This window comes from Balaenoptera musculus, chromosome 14 (assembly GCF_009873245.2).
Source record: "Balaenoptera musculus isolate JJ_BM4_2016_0621 chromosome 14, mBalMus1.pri.v3, whole genome shotgun sequence".
Lineage (NCBI taxonomy): Eukaryota > Metazoa > Chordata > Mammalia > Artiodactyla > Balaenopteridae > Balaenoptera > Balaenoptera musculus.
Window position 1 is genome coordinate 21,918,618 of NC_045798.1, and position 20,369 is coordinate 21,938,986.

Below are 20,369 nucleotides of genomic sequence, written 5' to 3' on the forward strand. Positions count from 1 at the left end.
AACCCTGAAACATTAATTTGCAAAAATTGCCTGCAATTTCTTTCCCAAGATAAAAGGTCCTACACCTCTTTTTCTTGCCCTCATATTGCTAGAAAAAGAAAGTTCACTACACAGAAAAAAAAGAGGATAATTTAATTCAAGTAGCTAATCAACCATAAACTGTAAGTTTTATGACTTGTTTACATGAAACTGGCAACCAATATTAATACTTCCAGCCATCTTGCGGGAACTCTGTAGTGCTAAACCTGTTTTACTTATAGACTTTTCACAACCAATTATATAACCATTCTGCTAGCTAGAGGAACAAAAGAAAGTCAAAGATTCACAGTTCAAGAGCTACTAAAAACAAAATATGACATTATGCACTAAGGAGTTTGATAAGTAAATATATCCACTAAGTACATGTGCCTACTTCCTTAATTTTAAAAAATTCTCATTATTTACAGTTTACACTGTAAGATTATTTGTATAACAAATTATTCTCATTCCAGAGTGAAATTTTTCGGGGGGTGAAGTTTACTAAGCAATTAACAAAATTCTGTGAAAATTACAAGCTTTTTCAGGTTCCATAATAAAGTTAAAAAAGCTCTAGGCACCAGATTTTTTTTTTTTTTTTTTTTTTTTTTTTTTATTTATGGCTGTGTTGGGTCTTCGTTTCTGTGCGAGGGCTCTCTCTAGTTGCGGCAAGCGGGGGCCACTCTTCATCGCGGTGCACGGGCCTCTCACTATCGCGGCCTCTCTTGTTGCGGAGCACAGTCTCCAGACGCGCAGGCTCAGTAATTGTGGCTCACGGGCCTAGTTGCTCCGCGGCATGTGGGATCTTCCCAGACCAGGGCTCGAACCCGTGTCGCCTGCATTGGCAGGCAGATTCTCAACCACTGCGCCACCAGGGAAGCCCCAGATTTTTTTTTTAAAACCATAAGAAAACACATACGTGGGCATACACACACGTGTGTGAATACTTTTATGGCAGCTTTATTTGTAGTTATCAAAAACTGGACAACCCGGGACTTCCCTGGTGGCACAGTGGTTAAGAATCCGCCCGCCAATGCAGGGGACAGGGGTTCGAGACCTGGTCCATGAAGATCGCACATGCCGCAGAGCAACTAAGCCCGTGTGCCACAACTACTGAGCCTACACTCTAGAGCCTGCAAGCCACAACTACTGAAGCCCGCAAGCCCTAGAGCCCGTGCTCCGCAACAAAAGAAGCTACCGCGATGAGAAGCCCGTGCGCTGCAACAAAGAGTAGCCCCCGCTCCCTGCAACTAGAGAAGGCCCACGCGCAGAAACGAAGACCCAACACCGCCAAAAATAAATAAATTTTAAAAAAAACAACTTTGTTCTCTTCAAAATTTCTAGCCCTCTATCAACTCCTTCCCTTTTTTTTTTTTTTTGTTTTTTTTTTTTTTTTAAGACTTTTTTTCTAAAGGAATTCCTTTATTTTTATTATTTATTTATTTATTTTTGGCTGTGTTGGGTCTTTTTTTTTTTTTTTTTTTTTTTAATTTTATTTATTTTTTTATTTTTGGCTGCGTTGGGTCTTTGTTGCTGCACGTGGGCTTTTCTCTGGTTGTGGCGAGCGGGGGCTGCTCTTCGTTGCGGTGCGCGGTCTTCTCATTGCGGTGGCTTCCCTTGTTGCGGAGCACGGGCTCTAGGCGCGCAGGCTTCAGTAGTTGTGGCATGCAGGCTCAGTAGTTGTGGCTCGCGGGCTCTAGAGCGCAGGCTCAGTAGTTGTGGCGCATCGGCTTAGTTGTTTCGTGGCATGTGGGATCTTCCTGGACCAGGGCTCGAACCCGTGTCACCTGCATTGGCAGGCGGATTCTTAACCACTGTGCCACCAGAGAAGCCCTGTGTTGGGTCTTCGTTTCTGTGCAAGGGCTTTCTCTAGTTGCGGCAAGCGGGGGCCACTCTTCATCGCGGTGCACGGGCCTCTCACTATCGCGGCCTCTCTTGTTGCGGAGCACAAGCTCCAGACGCGCAGGCTCAGTAGTTGTGGCTCACGGGCCCAGTTGCTCCTTGGCATGTGGGATCTTCCCAGACCAGGGCTCGAACCCGTGTCCCCTGCACTAGCAGGCAGATTCCCAACCACTGCGCCACCAGGGAAGCCCATCCTTCCCTTCTTATAGACATAGGTACGACATACTCAAAAACAAAAAAACAAATGAACAACAAGAACAAAAAACCCTCCAATGTAGTGTTTTTTTTTTTTTTTTTGGCCGTGCCACAAGGTATGTGGGATCTTGGTTTCCAGACCAGGGATCGAACCCATGCCCCCTGCAGTGGAAGCAGAGTCTTAACCACTAGACCACCAGGGACGTCCCTCCAATATACTCAATTTAAAAATTCATTAAGCTATACATTTTTATGCACCCTTCTGCATGTTTTAGATCATAATTTTAAAAGACAAAATAGGTCTCATCATTAAGTGTATTCACGTATGAACAGAAGTAGCAGAAAAATTAAAAAACTAAAGGAAGACAAACTCAGCTAATTACGTTCATTAAAATTTTGTGAGGCGGTAAGTTTTAAAACTGAAGTATTACCTACATACAAAAAAGTTTATACAAGTATACAACTCAATGATTCTCATAAAGAAAACCATGAAATTACCACCCAGATCAAGATACAGAACATTAGCAACCCTACAGTCTCCCTTATGCTCACTACCAAAAATAACCATTATTCTGACTTCCATTGCCATCTATCAGTTTTGTCTTTTTTTTAACTTTATAGAAATGGAATCACACAATTAGCACTGTTTGTGAATGGGTCTTCCATTTACACTTAATTTTTCTTCTTGCAAAGTGCATTTAGGTAAGCCTAGTAAGAAAGGTTCTCTCATGTATTATCAAATATTCAAATTTAAACCATAAATCATTCTCAAAGCAAACCAGTTCTCAAGCCATAAAATATCTAAGATATTGATTTGTTTAAAGTATAGCTGGTATTCCCTCTCTCCCCAATGAGACTTCTAAAACAGAAATTTTCAGTTACTTTTAATTGGAGAAAATAGAGATCCAAATGTCTCAATAGATATTCTTTCATCAGTAAAATTTGAATTATAACCTTAAAAAGCAAGACAGAAGAAAAAAAGGGAAGGGACATCATGAAGAAATTTCAGACCATAATTCTCTTAAAATTAATTTTGATCTTCTATATAGAAAAGAGTTGTCAATTAATTATAGCCAACACTGAACACAAAAATGCAAAAATCTAGTTTGCACTAAAATATGTAATTCCAACACAATTTTGATAGCACTGCAACAAAATTTTTAAATAACTAATGCTTCTACTTATCCTGAGATCTCCTCCTCCTGCTAATCTACATCACTGTTTCATTTTAAGAGTCCATAATCTGTACCGTCCAACATGTAGCCATTAGCCACATGTGGCTATTTAAATTTAAATTAATTAAAATTAAAAAATTTTAATTTATTGGGTTGGCCAAAAGGTTCGTTCGGTTTTTTCTGTAAGATGGCTCTAGTAGCACTTAGTTGTCTTTAACTTCATTTGAAACAATTTTGTTAGCCTGTATTGTAACACCTGTCATATCAGGGTACATTAAAAAAAAAAAAAAAAAAAAAACAACTTGGGACTTCCCTGGTGGCGCAATGGTTAAGAATCCGCCTGCCAATGCAGGGGACACGGGTTCGATCCCTGGTCCGGGAAGACTCCATATGGCACAGAGCAACTAAGCCCATGTGCCACTACTACTGAAGCCCGCACGCCCTAGAGCCCGTGCTCTGCAGCAAGAGAAGTCACCGCAGTGAGAAGCCTGCACACTGCAACGAAGCGTAGCCCCAGCTCACCGCAACTAGAGAAAGCCCGCGCACAGCAACGAAGACCCAACGCAGCTGAAAATAAATACATTTATTAAAAAAAAAAACCTTATCAAAATTGAATTTTTGTGTAGCTGTTTTAATATTCAAGATGGAAGAAAAAAGCAATATTTTCGGCATATTATGCTTTATTATTTCAAGAAAGGTAAAAACGCAACTGAAACGCATAAAAAGATTTGTGCAGTGTATGGAGAAGGTGCTGTGACTGATCAGATGTGTCAAAAGTGGTTTGAGAAGTTTCGTGGTGGAGATTTCTCGCTGGGCAATGCTCCATGGTCAGGTAGACCAGTTGAAGTTGATAGTGATCAAATCGAGACATTGAGAACAATCAACATTATACCACATGGGAGACAGCTGACATATTCAAAATATCCAAATCAAGCGCTGAAAATCATTTGCACCAGCTTGGTTATGTTAATCACTTTGATGTTTGGACTCCACACAAGTTAAGCAAAAAAAACCTTCCTGACCATATTTCTGCATGCGATTCTCTACTTAAATGTGATGAAAACGTTCCATTTTCAAAACAAATTGTGTCGGGCAATGCAAAGTGGATACTGTACAATAAAGTGGAAAGGAAGAGATCGTGGGGCAAGTGAAATGAACCACCACCAACCACACCAAAGGCCGGTCTTCATCCAAAGAAGGTGATGTTGTGTATATGGTGGGATTGCAAGTGAGTCCTCTATTATGAGCTCCTCTGGAAAACCAAACGATTAATTCCAACAAGTACTGCTCCCAATTAGACCAACTGAAAGCAGCACTTGATGAAAAGCGTCCAGAATTAGTCAACAGAAAACGCACAATCTTCCATCAGGATAATGCAAGACTGCATGTTTCTTTGGTGACCAGGCAAAAACTGTTATTGCTTGGCTGGGAAATTCTGATTCATCCGCCGTATTCACCAGACATTGCACCTTTGGATTTCCATTTATTTGTCTTTATAAAATTCTCTTAATGGAAAAAATTTCAATTCCCTAGAAGACTGTAAAAGGCACCTGGAACAGTTCTTTGCTCAAAAAGATAAAGTTTGGGAAGATGGAATTATGAAGTTGTCTGAAAAATGGCAGAAGGTAGTGGACCAAAAGGGTGAATATGTTGTTCAATAAAGTTCTCGGTGAAAATGAAAAATGTCTTTTATTTTTACTTAAAAACCGAAGGCTTTTTGGCCACCCCAATAGTTCCTTGATCAAACTAGCCAAATTTCAAGTGCTCAATATGCACTGAACAGCAGTTATCGAATGTCAGATGGAATCAGAGAAAGTTCTATTGAACAACACAGGTTCCATACATGCTGTCTCATCTCCCACTCCTCACCCCTTATTATGCTAAAATTAACCTAAGAAAATGATGGATGACTAGTATGGATCACCAAATCCCCATTGTTTCCCATCTCACTCAAATTTAATTATCACTAGTTTGGAAATCTCTTCTCCTTGGCCTCCACTATGCCTCATTAACCTAATTTTAACAGGTTTTCTTAAAATTCAATATTCTCCCACTCCCCTAAATGTGAGCCTCAATCTCTGGCTCTTCTAGGTTCAACACCTCATCCAGATAAGGCCTACCTTTCTTCCTGCCTCAAGTTCTCTATCTCCAAGCTCCTGCAGGACATTTTTACTTGTATACCCTGGCCTCAATGTTAACGTGTGAAGGGTTTCATTTTAGTCCTTTTCCAAAACCAGCTCCCCCCTCCCAATTCCACATTTCTATACTATCACTATTCTCTGAGACCCAAAACCCACCAACTCTGAATCCTGCCACTAACCTCCCCATTCAAATTGTGTATTTCCTTTAGGGTATCAACCAACAATCGTCTACCTAATCTAGCTACCTAAATTACCACCTTGCCACCACCTTAATTCAGGTCCTTATTACCTAATTCTGAGTACAGTACAGATTCTTCACTGCTTTCTAATCTCTGCCTGCTCCCAATTATGCACACTACCACCAGACACATCTTCACCAAAACTGCCTTTGATCTCAGCCTAAAAGGGCTCAGTACAGCAAGTAAAAGAATTTTAAGTAATTTAAGGATTTGATTAATTTATAGCACTTTACAAACTTATTTTTGAATCCTCTATTCTGTGCTAGCAAAACTAAAACTATTCCCCGAACACAGCTCTATGTGCCTCACCTATATAAAGCTGGGACTCCTCCTAGTTTTCTTACTATGCAATTTAACATGTGGCTGCTTTATATTACAAAGCAATCCCATCTCAGCGCCTCTTACATAGCACCCATTTTGAACAGACCTAAGTGAACAGACCAGGAATAAGAAAGTTACAAATACACATATTGGTTTAGATTTAATATAAAAGCATCAATATTTATTGCATGCAATTCTATTCCCCAAAATTTACTCTGCAGAATTATTTCTGTGGAAATTATCCTACCGTTGTTCAAAAAGTATAAAGTGCGAGAATATCCATGAGAAACAGCACTTTTTTGTAATAAGGGGAAAAAATGCCAAAAAAAAAATCCCTAGATGTCCATCAGTAAAGGACTGGATAACTATTGTAGCGTGCCTATAAAACGTTTTAAAAAAACTACAGTCCTTAAAATGAAGTAAATCTATATTTTGTGATACAGTAAGATGTCTGTAGTACATTACTGAGAAAAAAACAAATTGTAGATAAGCACGTACAGTTTGATCCTATTAAAGGGGAATTTTAAGATCTATATATTAACTGAAAACAAACTATTAATAGAGGACTAAAATTGCATTCTATTCATACAACTGAATAGCTATTAAGCTAATAGCTTTTAAGTGAAGTAAATTACATATATCAACACAGATAAATTCAAGCTTTTCAAATAGAATATATACACTAAGGTACCACATACATTCGAAACACAATACTACTACATTTTAAATACACAGAGACATTTGTTGGAAGAATAAAAGAGCATGGGCTAAGAGAGTAAAACCACCTCTGGATAATGGAAACAGGATCTAAGATGAATAATGCAAAAGGGACTCCAACTATATATTTGATTTTTAAAAACAAATATAAATACACCTTTCAGGCAAATCTTACAAGATGTCAACATCTATTAATCTAAATCAACATCTTTTAAATTACGTACATGGTGTTATTAAATTATTCTCCATATTTTTCTAAATTTTGAATATTTAAATTTTACTTTTAAAAAAAGAAAGCCAAGATTGTGGAATTTGCGAACAGAGGAATATGGTCTTTATCGACTTCTACAGGGTATTTTTTTTTTTTTGACAAGCCTATATATCTTTATTATAAGATTTTTAACTAAAAACCTCTATAAATTTATATTAGCACCTACCTTTATCACCTTGATTGCTCTTCAACTTTAATCTTATTCTTTAAAATAATAAAGGGCAGATAGTTAAAAAAAGTTCTACCCCGGAAATCTAACATTCTGAATCATATATCATCTATTTACACAAGCATTTAAGTCACTATAATATGCAATAAACAGCAAAAGCTGACAGGCTCTACCTAAACTCTATCACTTAAACGTTAAAGGATGTATTACATAGACCTTCCTAAAATATCAACAGATGAATGAGTAAATAAACTTACAGTGGCTCAACTCCCAGCTGTACATTAACACCAAAACCCCAATGAGACTCTACTGTCAAAATAGGTCATTTATCTAAGTATATTCCAGTTCAAATTACACGTAAAAATCAGTATCACATCTGAGTTGCTATAGTCCCACTTGATTTTTTTTTTAACATCTTTGTTGGAGTATAATTGCTTTACAATGGTGTGTTAGTTTCTGCTTTATAACAAAGTGAATCAGCTATACATATACAAATATCCCCATATCTCTTCCCTCTTGCATCTCCCTCCCTCCCACCCTCCCTATCCCACCCTCTAGGTGGTCACAAAGCACCAAGCTGATCTCCCTGTGCTATGCGGCTGCTGCCCACTGGCTATCTATTTTACATTTGGTAGTATATATGTCCTGCCACTCTCTCACTTCGTCCCAGCTTACCCTCCCCCCCCCCGTGTCCTCCAGTCCCTTCTCTACGTCTGCGTCTTTACTCCTGTCCTGCCCCTAGGTTCTTCATAACCTTTTTTTTTTTTTTTAGATTCCATATATATGTGTTAGCATATGGTATTTGTTTTTCTCTTTCTGACTTACTTCACTCTGTATGACAGACTCTAGGTCCATCCACCTCACTACAAATACTTCAATTTCATTTCTTTTTATGGCTGAGTAATATACCATTGTATATATGTGCCACATCTTCTTTACCCATTCATCTATCGTTGGACATTTAGGTTGCTTCCATGTCCTGCCTATTGTAAATACAGCTGCAATGAACACTGTGGTACATGACTCTTTTTGAATTATGGTCTTCTCAGGGTATATGCCCAGTAGTGGGATTGCTGGGTTGTATGGTAGTTCTATTTTTAGTTTTTTAAGGAACCTCCTACTGTTCTCCATCCACTTGATATTTTTAAACACACACACACACACACAACATACACAGCTACAGTTCTTGCTCCACATGGCAAGTCCACATGGCATGTCAGCAAGCAAACTGGGAATTCAGGCCAAGTCCTGTGTTTACAGTTCATAGAATCTGATTTTTCTTTTTAAGGTTTCATAATTCTCAAACAGCTCATTAGGAAGAGAAAAATTAGATGGAGGTCTTGTGTTTAACTGTGACCAAAGCCCACACTATCTCAGTCATAGTGGAAATCACAATAAGAAAGTTCAAATCAGCTTGCCTGCCCCATTTTCCCATACCACTTCCTACAGCTGCCACTCTGCTTAGGAACTGGAGTCAGTTAAGGAACCACTTTCTTCCTCTATTTTTTTTTTTTTTTTTTTTGGGCACACCCCACAGCATGCAGACTTCCCCAACCAGGAGCGAACCCGCACCCCCTGCAGTGGAAGTGCGGAATCTTAACCACTGGACCACCAGGGAAGACCACAACCCACTTTCTCAATGGTGACTATGACTTAAACCTTCATAAGCCAGCCAATGAAAACTAGGACAGGGACTTCCCTGGTAGTGCAGTGGTTAAGAATCCACCTACCAATGCAGGGGACACAGGTTCGATCCCTGGTCCGGGAAGATCCCACATGCCACAGAGCAACTATGCCTGTGCACAACAACTACTGAGCCTGAGCTCTAGAGCCCATGAGCCACAACTACTGAAGCCCGTGCACTCTAGCGACCGTGCTCCGCAACAAGAGAAGCCAGCACAATGAGAAGCCCACGCACTGCAATGAAGAGTAGCTCCCTCTCGCCACAACTAGAGAAAGCCTGCGCGCAGCAATGAAGACCCAACACAGCCAAAAAAAAGAAAACAAAGGATATTAAAATGTACTTTAAAATAGCAGCTTTTTCCTAATTATAAGAGTAATACATGTTCATTACAGAAAATTGGGAAACTACAGAAGAATATGAAGCAGAAAATGGTCACTATCCCAGTCAGAAATTAATCACTGTTAATTTTTCCATTCTTGTCTTTACAGGGTCTCTCTTATGTATAAAAGTATATTAGTTCAGTTACTAAACATGATTTTAAGTTCAGCAGATCAAAGAGGAAATAAAATACTAGCTTCTTCAGAAGACTAACTTTTTTTTTTTTTTTTCAGTGTTTTCAGAGTAAACCAAAGCCACGTGTACAGGGAACTGGAGAGAATAAGACAAGTGAGAGAAATCATACTTGTTCCTTTTCATTCACCCTAGGGCAAACCATGAAGTCCATGTTTCAAGAACCACTATATACCCAAAGACTAACTAATGAGTATGTTTCCTTTTTAAATAGCAAACTACTATATAAATAAATATACACAAACATATATACACACACACAGTCTTGCCAGTAGGAGGGACACACACGGTGAAAAGAATTACATCAAGACTAATTTTTTGGGCTTCCCTGGTGGTGCAGTGGTTAAGAATCTTCCTGCCAACGCAGAGGACACGGGTTCGAGCCCTGGCCTGGGAAGATCCCACATGCCACGGAGCAACTAAGCCCATGCGCCACAACTACTTAGTTTGTGCTCTAGAGCCTGCGAGCCACAACTACTGAAGCCCGTGCGCCTAGAGCCAGTGCTCTGCAACAAGAGAAGCCACCGCAATGAGAAGCCCGCGCACCGCAAGGAAGAGTAGCCCCTGCTCGCCGCAACTAGAGAAAGCCTGCATGCAGCAACGCAACCAAAAATAAATAAAATAAAAAATAAAATTAAAAAAAGACTAATTTTTTTGTCACCATGAATCTATCCTTAAGAGAAAGTAAGAGGATATCTGAAAGGCTGATGTAAAATTAATGACCTCTCCCACAAAAACGTTTTCTGTGCACATCAGATGAACGAAAAATCTAACTACAGAAAATGACGTATTGGTTTTACAATGCTATAACTTATTTACACATGTAAATATATATGTACAAGTTCAAACAGTTAGTCCATAAATATTGATAGCTTACTTTGTACCAGGCAGTATATTAAGTGCTGAGGAGTGAAGGAGAATAGCCATCAGTACCTACTTCTGCAGGGATTACAGTCTACCTCTTTAAATATGATGTCAAACACTAGGCATGTGGCCTCAAAGGAGTCACAACATCCCTGATTAAACGATGCTTTCAAATCCTTATGAGGATCTAAGAAAATGTATGTGACAGCACCTTATAAATCATGCCACCTAAGGTAAAAAGGGATACCTGGCCCTTTTCCTAAAATACTGTATATAGCAATCCCCTTCAATATAAATTATCTTTTAACTGGCAAAAAAAAATTTCTTTTAACTAGCAAAAAATAATCACCCAGGTTGCTCTTTTCACAATCTCTAAGATTTCAATATTATCTTTCTCTGATATCGACCCATGTAAAATAACTGAAATTAAATTCCCCATGATGGGAAGTAAGAGGGAGACTCATTTTTGTAGTGAAAAAAACACCATTTCCTGATTTCATAACTTACAGGGGGGAGGAAAGGGGCAAATCAAAAGTAACTTATTCAAACCTAAGGAAAAAAGTTACCTTTTAATCTAAGATTCATCAGGGAAAGTTTCAGCCCAAGAAAGCATTTTTTAAAAGTTATTGACTCAGGCTCTTCCAAATGGAGTTAGAGCGAAAGGTTAATTGTGGTATTTTGCAAGCAAAGGAAAGTAAGTACGAGCAATTTTTTCAGTCTCCAAGACCTAAGCTCTTAGAAAACAAAAATGTTACAACCAAACTGCTTTCCATAAAGCACAGACTTTTAAAAATATACTCTACACAATATCAGTTCTTCATATCTAAGAGAAATAAACTAATTATTTAGACTGTTTCCTATCCTATGATTTGCCCTTTTCAAATTCAGCCACGTCAACAATGACAAAAGGTATCAAACTGATGCTTTATGAGCAAGGTTTATGTTTGCGCTTATTGCAGATGTGACTCTGAACAGCATGGGACACTTTAAAGACTATCATAATCCAACTAGGCTGGACCATCTGCACAATTAATGGAAAGGCCCCAAAACAGTCAACCATAAAAGCCCAACATTAAATCTTAAGCGTCGAAAGCAGTTATGTCCAAAGTAGAGTACAGTGCACTTCAAGGAATACCCAAGATGCTCCACTGTGGTAAAGAAGAAAAACATTTGAACTTTATTTTTAATTCTCATCCTTGTTAATTTTTTGTTTATATTTTATAAAGTACACAATAACCAATTACTATACATATTATTTGTAAATTAAATACTTAAGGACTGAACATTAATGCTCAAAATTTTTTACTGTTGGGATGAGCAATCAAAAAGTTTAGAGACCACTGGTCTAAAGTAGTCCCTATCACTGCACTTTCATTTTTACCTGCCCCTTCCACAGTTAAGCGGTAGAGGCTAAGATCTGATGCTGAAAAAAGAACAAAGGAAAACTATTCCCAAGCTATTTTAAACTCCCACCAACAAGCTAAAAGGTAGTAAATCACTAGCAAGAATATATGGAATTGCACAGGGAGCTCAGCTCAGTGCTCTGTGTCAACCTAGATAGGTGGGATGGGGGGCTGGAAGGGAGGTCCAAGTGAAAGGGGATATATGCATACATATAGCTGATTCACTTTATTGTACAGCAGAAACTAACACAATATTGTAAAGCAATTTTACCCCAATTTAAAAAAAAAAGAAAAAGAAAAAAGAATACATGGAATTGGACACTGATATTCTGTTGCTGAGACTTTAAAATAGCATCCTATGTAGAGGGCACCCTGAGTATACTCAAATTTAAAAAGCAGAACCCGGGGCTTCCCTGGTGGCTCAATGGTTAAGAATCTGCCTGCCAATGCAGGAGACACGGGTTCAAGCCCTGGTCCGGGAAGATCCCACAGGCCGCAGAGCAACTAAGCCCGTGTGCCACAACTACTGAGCCTGCGCTCTACAGCCTGTAGGCCACAACTACTGAGCCCGCGTGCCACAACTACTGAAGCCTGTGCGCCTAGAGCCTGTGCTCCACAACGAGAAGCCACTGCAGTGAGAAGCCCGTGCACCGCAATGAAGAGTAGCCCCCGCTCGCCCCAACTAGAGGAAGCCCGGGTGCAGCAACGAAGACCCAACGCAGCCAAAAATAAATAAATTTAAAACAAAAAACAAAAAAAAACCCTTTGCCAGGTAAGCCCACTTTTAGGAATTTAGCCTAAGAAAACAATAGCACATGTATTTTAAAAGTCCAAACAAGGGAATTCCCTGGCAGTACAGTGGTTAGGGCTCCATGCTTCCACTGCAGGGAGCACAGGTTTGATTCCTGGTCGGGGAAGCAAAATCCCGCAAGACACGCGGTGCAGCAAAAAAAAAAAAGGAAAGAAAAAATACATTTTATGTTGCAACTCAATACACACATATAAACGTATAAAACAACAAAAGTTTCCCAAATCAATAATTATTTTTACCATTTTTGATGTGCTGATATTTTCTATTTTTTAGAAATCACATTGATTTCATTACCCTATGACGTTGCCAGCTGCCACTTAGAAAACACAGCCCTAAAACTTTACATGGAATGTACTAAACTCCTTGACCCTTCCACTTTCCACCACCGTTCTAACATAACAAAATGTCTACTCCAAGTGCAAACCTGGGCACAAATGTAAGACCCCCAGATCCCTCTGAAGTTTCTCGAAACACTGTGACCATTCCTATTGGCAGACTGGTACAAGTGCTTGCTAAAAGGTTTCTCCAGGCAGAGTACAGACATTTTGTTGTTGCTTTACCAGTGATATTAGTAAATTCTGCACTTGACAGCAGATACCAGATTTTACCACTGCTCCACAAGCCAACTCTTCCAGGAAAATAGGATTCTAACACAATAGGACTCCATTATCATCCCCTTACATTTTTAGATTGCTTTTCATATACACCACTCCATTTGATCCTCACTGACAGGCTGATATAAATAGAGAAGTTGCTCTTCTTCCTTTTACTAATGAGGGAACTGAAGCTCAGAAGGGTTATGTGGTTTGCCAGAAACAATACAGCTAATGAGAAGCACACCCAGGCTTGAACCCAGGACTTACTGGTCATCCAATGCCATGTTACAATAGTTTTCACTTTGAACGTCTGATACAAATATGAATTTAAAAGGTATGTTAAGGTTCTAGGCACAAAAGTGAAGATAAAAGCATAAAATTAAAATTAAAAATAACAATGAATATTAACAATTTTGGTAGCCTCTAAAATTACTGGGAATCCTAGTTCAACTGGATATGTATTTAATCTCATGCTTTGTCTTAAGTTTCACTGATTATAAAATTACATATAAATTCACCACAGAAAATTACAAAATTGGGTGGTCTGTAAGAAACAACTGACCACATAAATTACACAAACTTCCCCCGAACCATTCTTAATCTTGTGGCTTCACACTAAATTATGAAGTTCCCTAAGTGAAATCCATTTTGATTTCAACACTAAGTTAATTACAACAGCATAAGCATGTTGTTTCTGCATAATACTTGCAACATGCGCTCAATTTCCAGAGCACTTTTGGACGATGTCTAAAATCCATAAGTCAAAAGCAGAATTCAAAACAGAATGTTCTTTTTTCAGTTGTTTTTTTTTTTAATTAAAAGGTTCATCTACCTATATGAGATTAATACAAAGTAACAATTAGAAATTATTAAAGATTTCCAAATTCAGGCTGGAGAAACTACTTGAGGTCAACAAGTACAGGCCTTTAATTGTAGATTGATAAGAAAACTGAGGTCCAGAGAAGTGACATTCCTAACAGCAGTCACAGAGTCAAATTAATGACACAATCTCTGCCAATCTACAGCTTCCCATTATTCTAAATATCTCTGCATCTAACAAAATGTGCTTAAAAAAAAAAAAACACTAATACCTAAAAAAATTAAGAAACACATATACACACACACACAAAAATTAAGGCACATTAAGACCCAAAAGCTAGAGGACAGGATAGTGTGCAATGGCAGTCTTCAGAAAACAGAATCTCTTGATGGGATCTCAAAGTTCCAAACCACAAGGACTAAAAAACTGACTCTTTAATCCAATGCAAATGATCAAGTAACTTTTAATAACAAACGTTGTTATTAACCACCAAAACTGTTCTTTTTTCCATCTCAATACTATTCACTTACTCGACAAATATCTGAGAGCACAGCATACGCTGGGAACTATGCTAGCTACTGTAGACACCAAGGAACAAAACAAACATGGCCTCTGGCTCTTGTAGTGGACAACTAGGTGTACTTCTCTAACAATACTACACTATGATTTAACAGGATATTTAGCAAACTCCTTCACTGCTCTATACAACTGTAACATTTTCTTCCAACTCTTCCAAACTTATAACAAACCTCACCACACCCCCTCTGCAATATGACTACTTCCTGTGGTAACTCAGCACTCCACTTTACCACAGAAGGTGTTAACCAAAACTGCAACAGATTTTAAAACTGACTTTACCAGTCCTCAGGGCCTCAGGCATATTTCAAGAACTTTTCACAATCCACAGTAAACCTTCCTGGTTCACAACCCTTGTCTCAAATGACTGCTAATTCACCTGCCCTACCCACACGTTACTAGAAACTGAATCAGATGGTGTAGGAGCAATCATGATGCTGGGAAGCACCTTCAGTGGAGCTCTTTGTGGGCCAGAAGCAGACTTACTGCCTCCCCCTCTCTGCTTCTTTCCTCTGGATTCCTCATTGTATCTCTGGATATACCTCCAGTCAAGCTGCCTCTAATTTTATCAAGTGTGTTCCTCAGAACCTGCACAAATAATTTTTGGCAACAAATCTGTTTCCCCTACATAAATCCATTATATTTTAAGAGATGCTCAATTTTCAGTTTTGTCTCTCAGGCTTCCCCCTCCTCCATACCTCTGAAATTGTCTAAACAATTAAAAACACTCTCAGGAGTCGTAATTAGTGGAAATCTTTTGGAATACCAAAAGTGATCTAAAGCAGAAGTTCACAAACCTGGCTGACCAGAATCATTCAGGGAGTTTTCTAAGGATGGATTCCTAGGCCCCACCCTCAGAGATTTTAATTCACCAGGTCCCGCGTGATGCCCAGGAATCAGCATTTCAGGCAGTCCATATTATTTCTGACAACTGGTATTTAATTAGGTAAGGACTGAACTAAAAAAACCTGGCCTACAAGCTGGGAAAACCTCGGTTCTCCTATGGCTTGCCATTAACTAACTACAAGTGGGGCTGCACCAGTGTGCTGGTCACTCGAACAGCTCAGGGCCACCTGAAAATGAGGAAAGTAATTACAGCTGAAAGAAGCCTTTATAGGGAGCCAATCTAAAATTCTAGAACCCTCCAAACTTAGTTAAATGTCACATACTGTACTGGGTTTACTCAAAATAGTGTCATTCTCTAAGCTCTTCTACCCACCCAAGTCACAGGCCTTGGAAAAGAAGACTTTCTGCTTGCCACCAACACACCTTACCTTAGTTGGTCTCTGAGCAAAAAACAACACGCGTCTTGTCTCTTGCCCTACTGAAACAGCCTTGGATCTGAAAGGGGAAGGTCCCCAACACCTCTTCATGTACGAGTCACGACTACTTTACATTAAAAAAAAAATCATCTCATCTAATTCAACCCAGGCCTCGATGGCATTGTTGTCGACATTATGAGAAACGAAGGTGAAGCTCAACTGGAAGAGCATGCCAACTTTTTTTCCCTCGTCGTGAAAAAATAGATACTGTCAGATAACAAAGTGTATGTCAAGATACTAAAACGGTTAAGAATTTAGGCCTCAGTCTGGAGACGACACCTGACCATCATTACCCAACAGTAGCTAATGTGCAAAACTCACAGGTGAGACTATCAGACCCCCGAGGAATTTATTAAAACGGCCATAAAAGTTACCCCACTATTTTGAAGGAAGTTTTCCAGCCCAAAGTACAACCAACAATATTATCTTAGGGGTCCTAAGCAGCAGGATTCAATACATTTAGTGGCACGATTTTCATCTGAGAAATTACTCTGCAATCTTTCGTGGAGCTCTTTGACCAGTGTTGCTGAGCTCTCTCAACCGCCTCCGAACCATCCTTCCCACCCAAGCACTACCAGGTCAGGGTGATGCCCTGCTGCACAGTAAGGCGGCCACTCCTCCTTCCCACAAGTCCCGGGCCCGCTCCGCTCGCCCCGGGGGCGCCGTGGCCCCCGACCTCCAGCCTCTCGCCATGGAGGACTCCCACAGACCCGGTCGGAGCGAGGGGCGCACACTCACCTCCCGGGGGTCCGCGGACATTTCCCCGGACGCTGCGAGGTAGCGCCTCACACCCCTAGCCCCGTGGGCCCTTCCCCACCAAGTTCGGGAAGGCCGCCCGGGATGGACCCCGCCTCCTCCGCGCCGAGGGTCCGGGCCGCGCCGGGCCGCTGAGCTCCCGCTCCCCGCGCCTCCCTCTGGCGGCCGCGGCCGCCGCCCGGGTCACCCTCCCCGGCCCACGCACGCCGTCCCCAGCCCCCCGCGGGCCGCCGCCGCCTCCTCAGAGGGTGACACCCGCCGCGCCCGGGCCGAGGCCCGCCCCTCCTCCAGCTCCTCCTCACCCCCAGAGGAGACGGGGCGGGGGGGGGGGGGCCTTCCTTACCGGGCGGCAGGACATGGCGAGGCCCGTCACGGCACGGCCTCCTCCGCCACCCCACAAGGCTCCCAGCCAGGGCCGGCGGGGGGCAGGGCCTGGGCCGCTGGAGCGTCTCGACCGGCTGCTCCTCCGCCACCGCCGCTGCCGCCGCCTTCTCACAACCACAACAACATGGCGGCGGCGGCCACACAGAGCACGCTCCCGAGACACAGCCGGGCCGCGAGCGGAGGCGCGCGCACGCTCGGGCTCTCAGCCCGCGGTCAGGGGAAAAGAGGGCGGGCCGTCGCGGGGGAGGGGGCGTGGTCTTGGCCGATTACCACGCCCCCGGGGTGAGCGGGGTTGCTGATGAGCCGAGCGCCCGGGGCGAGCGAGGGGCTGGCTGGGAAGCGCAGCTGGAGAAGGAGAGAGAAACGGGTGGGTAATGGGCGCAGAAGAAAACCAAAGGTGGTCCCACAGACTTTGGGAGGCATCTTCTCCTAGCTCTATAGCCCTGGGCAAGACAACTCTAGAACAATAGTTGTATCTTTCACCTGTAATTGTGCTGAGGATAAAACTAATTTAATGTAATGCAAGTAAGTATAGTGTGCTCAAGGTTCTACTCAATACAATTTCAGACTGCTTGCACCAAAGCACAGCTGGAAGGAGTGAGTTTTCAAACAAGCAAAAAAAAAAACTTGTAACCCACACACAATAGCCTGTAGAAGAATTCTACACACCAGGACTGAATTAACCTCAGGCCCTAACAGATTCACCTCCTCAGAGTTACGTTTTAACGTTATACCTTTGACTTTTCTGGAAAATGGCTGCGAGAACCAGTCAAATGAAATCTATCCTTGCATTTGTTGTATTGTTTTTTCCATAGCACTCTGTGCAATTATTTACCTGTTTTTCATGTTTGTTGTCTTTTTATCCCATTCTGAAGTAAAAGCTACTTGAAGATAAAGATCTTCTTTGTTTGGTTCATCACTTTACCCCCAGCACCTAGAACTGCTCATGACAAGCAGTGGGAAATTTCTTGATTAACTAATAGCTGATATTTATACAACTCATCTAATTGAATCTTCACAGCTTGAATAAGTAGATACTGTTATTATCACCATTTTACAGATGAAGAAACTGCAGCCCAGGATAAGCTGCACTAAAAGTTTTTTAAAAATCAAACCCAGGGGCTTCCCTGGTGGCGCAGTTGTTAAGAATCCACCTGCCAATGCAGGGGACATGGGTTGGATCCCTGGTCCAGGAAGATCCCACATGCCTCGGAGCAACTAAGCCCGTGCACCACAACTACTGAAGCCCACGCCCTAGAGCCTGTGCTCCGCAACAAGAGAAGCCACCGCAATGAGAAGCCCGTGCACTGCAACGAAGAGTAGCCCCCCGCTCGCTGCAACCAGAGAAAAGCCCACATGCAGCAACAATGACCCAACGCATCCAAAAAATAAAATAATAAAATAAATAAATTTATTAAAATATATATATATATGTCAAACCCAAACCCAACTGACAACAAAAGCTATGCTCTCACCCACCAGGCTGTACTGCCAACTCTATGGGATCGTTGCCTGAAATAAAATCCCAAGTAAGAAACTACATTAGAGTTCAAAGTTAGGAAAGGCTTTGCTCTACTCTGTCAGCTGAAAAAAAATTGCACAACCTAAAAGTTGAGAGTATGTTTTATTCTCAGCCTCTCTGATACCTCTGGGGCCTGTTCCAAAGAGGTTAGGGAGGAACCAGAATATATAGGAATTTTTGCACCAAAAACCAGGTAGTTAGAACATCAAAAGATTACCGTTAATTAAAGAAAAAACAGACATCTCAAGTTAATGAATTTAGCACTTTACTATGCATGGGAAGGTGCAGGAGTTTGGGCTCATTGAAATCATTCCTTTGATACGCACCTTAACGACCTGGGGCCAGTATCCTGTTTCCTCCACCCTGAATCCTCTGCAGCACCGTAAAGAAGGTGACTGCAGTGGCTGACGGCTTGATGGCTGCAACATCCTTTGTTTACTGATATGGCAGGCAATATTCTCTGCCTACTTGCTCACAGATACAGGTGCACTTCCTTTCTGACAATTAGTGTTAGGCAGCTGATTGTGTATCTTCTCACCTTGGCTTCCAGAAAGCCCAGGGCTAAATCTGAAGCTCAGTGGTGGCCTGCTGTTGGCCCTTCAAATCCACATATTAACGGTGACTTTCCCTCCCACCTCAACTCTGCACCTTTATTTATATTTTGCTATCCAGCTTTCCTTTTACTGTTATATGATTATAGCCTTTAAAGTATGAGAGAGTAAATAGTAAGTACAAAAGAACAGATGAACAGGTTTTCCCACCTGTTTCTCCTATTGCCCAGTAAAATAAGGTTCCCATCAAGTTCAGTCCCCTCGGGGCACACGTTTTGCTACCTAGGCCTCTGCTCAGGCAATGGGTGAAGGATAGGGTTCCATAGTTGGTGGTCTCTGATTGGATGGAAGCTAGTACCTGAGTCCAGGACAGCCCAGCCATAGGCTGGCTAGCTCCCAATGAGTTGGCTCGAGGAAGATATTCAGCCAATATGCTGTTAACATCCACTCAGCCAATCCCACAACTCCCCAGGAATCCGACGGGAGAAGGCAGACTTTTGGCATATCACTTTGACCTCTTTTTAGACAGAGTATCACCGTATTTGCCTTTTAACTTGGGCTAAGGAATCCTCAACTAGCATGTAGGACGTAGGAGGAATTTCTCTGTGCACATAAGATCACTATTTGCGTGTCCTCATTTGCTTAGATGGGTAGTAATGTTAACAAAAGTGAAATATTGATACTGTATAATAAACCATGGCTACTTTTGGAAGAGCCGCATAACCCAATGAACCAATATTTTCTAAATGACCAATGCATGATGTTACCAAATCATGCATGATTAAAAGATCTATTCAAAGTGCAAGATAAACCAATGGAGTTTAGTGTAACTGAGTACAAAAGATTCATTCAAATGAATTTATGCAACTAAACTTTAAGAAACTACCTCTTCTCAAGTTTTAGTGTAGTATCAAAAAAAGAATATCCACAACCATCTGAATTGTATGAGGCTGGATTGTCTTCATGTATTTCAACGAAAAAACCTGACAGATTGAATGCAGAAGCAGATAGGAGAATGTGGAATTCCTGTATTAAGTCAAACTTTAATAAGACCTGAAAATGTGTAAAACAATGCCATTGGTTTTTTCTTTCTTTTTTTTATAAATTTATTTATTTATTTTTGGCTGCCCTGGGTCTTTGCTGCTGCGCGCAGGCTTTCTCTAGTTGCCGTGAGTGGGGTCTACTCTGTTGCAGTGCATGGGCTTCTCATTGTGGTGGCATATCTTGTTGTGGAGCACAGGCTCTAGGCACTCAGGCATCAGTAGTTGTGGCACATGGGCTTAGTTGCTCCGTGGCATGTGGGATCTTCCCAGACCAGGGCTCGAACCAACCCGTGTCTCCTGCATTGGCAGGTGGATTCTTTTT

General features: G+C 41.2%; 1 protein-coding gene across 13 annotated transcripts in view; it reads right to left on the reverse strand.

The window, feature by feature from the left end:
- Positions 1-17,095, reverse strand: part of MTMR3 (myotubularin related protein 3) — a 146,573-nt gene extending 129,478 nt beyond the window's left edge. For 12 of the 13 annotated variants that reach the window (XR_005016203.1, XM_036823336.1, XM_036823338.1 and 9 more), the window contains exon 1: positions 16,891-17,095. The gene's annotated coding sequence lies outside the window, so the exon portion shown is untranslated. Of the gene's footprint in view, positions 1-7,142; positions 7,181-16,890 lie in introns of all 13 variants that reach the window. The other variant, XM_036823327.1, reaches the window with a different exon arrangement.
- Between the last annotated feature and the right edge of the window lie 3,274 nt (positions 17,096-20,369).